This window comes from Carassius gibelio, chromosome A7 (genome assembly GCF_023724105.1).
Source record: "Carassius gibelio isolate Cgi1373 ecotype wild population from Czech Republic chromosome A7, carGib1.2-hapl.c, whole genome shotgun sequence".
Classification (NCBI taxonomy): domain Eukaryota; kingdom Metazoa; phylum Chordata; class Actinopteri; order Cypriniformes; family Cyprinidae; genus Carassius; species Carassius gibelio.
The window spans coordinates 42,448,489-42,453,269 of record NC_068377.1 but is presented as its reverse complement, the minus strand read 5'-3'; the positions used below and the strand labels follow the sequence as shown (position 1 = coordinate 42,453,269).

The window sequence follows — 4,781 nt, the reverse complement described above, 5'->3', positions numbered from 1 at the left end:
TTGGTATGTGTGAATGTTATAGAAACATTACATTCTATCATCTTGAAAACATTATGAAAACATTATTTCTAAATGATTTTAAACATTCAAAATGTCCAGATTTTTCATCTTGTTAAGAAAATGATAGGGGGGAGAAATGCTTAATGTTTAAACGTCATATAAAATATGCTCCAAACATTACCCTGGGAGCTTTTTTTTAATAAACAAATATAAATTCAAACATTTGGTAAAATATTTTAATTATATTTGTCTACACCAAAAACTTAAAGACACTACACAAACGTTTTTCATATTTTAATATATTTGATAATTTTCATTCATATTGTATTTGTCTACATTTTGCCAAGGATATTTTAAGTATACTATAACGAACAGTACATTTAAATGAAAAAAAAATGGCATTACTGATATCTTAACTTTCACATTTTATATACTCAAACATTCCACAAACTGAAACATTCCAAATCTTACATAAAATACGTTTTGTGTGTAAAACAACTAATTAAGTGTGTTCTGTGTGTCTTCTTTTCCCGAAGTCTCTGCTTCGGCCTGAAGTGACACCTTAGATTGTAGCATCTATGGAAACAAAACATAGTATTAGTATACAGTATAATCTGTATTATATGTGCTATGTTTTCCTTATTAATGTTTTACAAACTAAAAAAGCCTTACCTTATCTCTGTGTGGTGCAAACTTCAGTGTTTCTGATATGAAGTCCTCAATTACCTTTTCCAGCACCTTGGTGTGTGTTCGACGACAGGCATCTTAAAATCCAGTTAAGATACACAAAAACCAAACATGTTACTGCTACTTAAAATAAATGATGATTAAGCATACAGTATGTCAAATACACTGCTCATTTCCTCAATGACTCATATGCAGTCTTTGGCCTGGCTTGCTCTGAAAATAAAGTTTATCTTCTGCGACTTACTATAAAATGTTTGGAATAAGAAACAACTGAGAAAAACTCAAGGATTATGACATTACATATTTCCAGTTCCTGGAAATTCTTCTTTCCCTTGCGGCCTTTAAGACTATATTGGGCCCATAGAGCATTCGTCCCGAGTTTCTTAAGCAGTCTTCTGACCGACTCTCCAGGTGTGTAGCCTCCCATGAGGCTCAGCCAATCGATCTGAAAATAAAAGTAATGCTGTATTATGCTACACAGCAATATCTGCACCAAGAAAAATAAAACTGTGTGCATAATTATATAAAACAATATGGAAAACACAGGGTTGCTTTGGTGTTTGGTTTGTTGTGCTGTGCTTAACCCACTCCATCTCTACAAAGATCACACACAGCTGGAGTTACAACAATGCATGTGTTCCAAGTGCAAACTCTTACAACCTTGAAGTACTAACCACTCTCTTTTTGTAATAATAAAATTTAAAAAAAATCATACCCCGTTCATGTCAGACTCCACATGTTTGAGAAACTTTTGAAAAGTAACTGAAGGAGAGAGAGAGAGAGAGAGAGAGATAACTGTAAGTATTGACATATAGCTGATTAATTGTCTAATTAGCCTACATGTGCAACTAACAGTCACAGAAAAGTATAGAAATTACAATAACCTGATTTTATTCATTTGAGTGATTATGACATTAACAGGCATTTAAAAAATGTTGGTAAGACATTAATGGCCTTTAAGCAAGTGTGTATCCTTTAGCATGGCGTATTAATATATTTCTGACTCGTGTAGTGATGCACTTGCTGTTGGCCCTACAGTGGAAACACGGCTAATGTTAATTAATACGTATTTTGTGTTAAAACTGAATGTTATGAAACGAGTAAGATTCAGTAACTTATCAAATATAAAGCGGCAAAGACTGTCTGCACACAAATAGGAGTTCAATTTAACAAAGGCCTTCAAAGTAAATCCCACACAACAACAAATAACGTTAGCCTATAAGTTAATTGTCTCCCGCATAAATAACTGCAAGCTTCTAAACTATTTAGCTACCCGGTCATACAAATTTGCATATCAAAGAAAAAAAAAGTGTGTGTATGATCTAAAAAGACAAGGTCTCGCGGTCGCGGTGGTATGACGTTAACACTGATCGGTATGCGGCTGCGCGCAGTGCAATGTGCCATTCACCATCACAACACGGCATGCACGGTCGCGACTTGCGCGAAAGATGACAGCAGTACCGCCACTCCTTATACGTAGACTACGCAGTCTGCATAGGGCTCCAAATCCCGGAGGGGTTTGCACCATTCTCCCATCCGCGCTCACGACCGCTCGTACCTGATGTTTGCGGCTGAATGTTCATAATTGATGGATGGACATCTATGCCTCGGTAAAGGACATCACCAATCAGGCGCAGAGAAAAGAAAACTATGAAAAAATGAAGTTGGCTTGACGTTAGACGTTCGAGAGTCTCAAATTTAGGGACCATCACTAAAGTTACATGCGATATTGGTATACACTTTTCTAACGTCAGTAGCATTTGAGGAGAATGACTTACAGTCATAAAAACAACTGTAATTGTTCATGTAGGTGTCAGCTATAATGCACAATTGAATTGAATGTTTGATATTTATTAAAATAAACTGTAAATCATATGTAAATTGTGCTACTTTTTCACATGGGCTCAAACACAATTTATTTATTTTATTAATAATTACCCATGGTTTTAACAATAACACCACAAATTATTGTTCTTGTAGCCATGGTAACTGCAAATTTACATATATATATATATATATATATATATATATACTAAATTAAGATTATTTTGAAAAATCACATACACTTTTAAAATTATAAGCAGTATTGGTATCGGTATCGTTAAAATTGTAACAAAAAGTATCTGTATCATATCGCATGGAAAAAATGTGGTATCGCCCATCCCTAGTAGACGGCTTGTTTCAGGGTTGCCAGATTTTCACAACACCAGTCCACACATGTTTCTAGGTATCCCCCATAAAAATCGCATTCCGGTGAGGTAAAATACACGTTTTTGGTGAGGGTTTTTAGAGCATTTTAGAGTTAAATATCACGTTATTGGTGTCGCTAAAACCCGCGAACATGAAAAACAACCCGCGGAGCAGTGTTAAAGTAGCCCAATTCTTGGCAACTCTGTTTTTTTTTCGCGAGATCGATTCTCTTGCGGTACTTTGGATGCAGTTGCCTAATTGTTACTGGTTAGGTAGCCGACCGGTGTTCCAATCCTGGCTCTATGCTATTCCTGTTCCACTCTCTCCACCCAAGACTTTTCTGTCTTGTCCACTTCAGCACAAAAAATTTAATAAAATAAAATAAGATAAAATAAAATAAAGCCTGTGGTGTACAAAACCTGAAGATCCATTCACAATGTAGACCTTGTTCAGGAAAAGTTTGTAATAAAATATGTGAAAAATGCAGTGGTAAATGACATAACATTTGCAGTATAGCCTATGCCTATTTAATTTAAAATAAGATTGGCTATATGTTTTGTCATATTCTGTTCTAAAAAAAATACATTTTGTTCATCAAAGACATGATGATTTATTGCAAATGTATATTATAATATAAACCAATTGTAACCAAATTTGTCATTAGGACAATATAGGGAACAAATAGGAAAAATAGAAACAAAGATCAGAAATGTGGTATATAGCCTAGCCTACTATACTTGTCACACTTGTAATTTCTGTTGCCATCACTTCAAAAATGAAGCCATTCCAATAATGGTGTTTTAAGAATGTATTTGTTCAAAATTATGAAATAACATCATAAAGACGTTACAAGAAGGTTGTTATGAGAATGTTTTCGTATTGTACAAGTTCTTGTATTGTATTGCTGTAATGTGACCTCAGGTTGTACAACAATGTAATAATGTCTCTGAGACGTCACTGTCATTCCTGTTCCTGTCTGAGGTCATCCAACATGATTCTGTCTGACTGCATCCAAATTTCTTAATAGCTTTTTATGTTGATGCATTTCCTTCCAGAGGTGCATTTCCTAATCTTAGACTGACGTTATCAAATATGTCCCATATCCGGTTGTGCTTTTTGTGACTGCTGTCTGATTTTGCTTGATTTCTATTTGTTGTTTCTATCTATTGTTTGGAGTTGGTGGTGTTTGACTTTATGAGAGATGTTGCACTCACTGGACATTTGATCTGTATTGAAATCTCATGGTAAAACTAGGAACTGCATCTTTGTTGGATCTAATTTATCGAGTGTGATTTATGTTCTCCCATTTAGTGAGATGGCAACGGGTAAATAGGGTCTGTTTCCACCTTGATCAATTTTTGCACAGACATTTATAAGCTGAGGAACGAGTGTATCTGGCCCTGTGAGGAAAAGGGCTTATTTGCTAATAAAATTCCTGTGAAGGGTTTCAGCATCCATTGAGCTGAAAACAAAGAACTATCAACTGCCCACAAAAACAATTTTGATCCATTAGCATTTAAAAGGCTTCCACAATTAATTGGCCTTTTCTAGATGGTGAATTTAACACACAAGTGATGTATCTCTGCTGTGTGACAATGTGAGATTAGATTTGACATCACCTGCTGCACACACACACATACACAATATAGCCAGTCATGATGCACTGGGTATTATTTAATACTTTGAGTTGGTTTTAATATGTAGTCAACGTGCAGAAATGTCTGTTGTCATTTGTAAAATAGCATGTCTCTCTGTCTCTGTAGAAAAAAACAAAAAATACAAATAAGGTGTACGGATATTTAGGTCATGATTCATTTACATAGAAAAGTACCTTGAAATAGTTTTTGGAGACTGAAGTGACATTCAGCCAATTATGGTGACCCATACTCAGAATTCATGCTCTG

The 4,781-nt window shown here is 35.0% G+C and overlaps 1 long non-coding RNA gene across 1 annotated transcript; it reads right to left on the bottom strand.

Annotated features, from left to right (window-relative positions):
• Nucleotides 1–404: 404 nt before the first annotated feature.
• On the bottom strand, nucleotides 405–1,252 carry LOC128017495 (uncharacterized). Its single transcript, XR_008184470.1, has 3 exons — nucleotides 988–1,252; nucleotides 673–764; nucleotides 405–576 (listed from the first exon to the last, which is right to left on the bottom strand). It is a non-coding gene; the product is annotated as an uncharacterized LOC128017495 (long non-coding RNA).
• Between the last annotated feature and the right edge of the window lie 3,529 nt (nucleotides 1,253–4,781).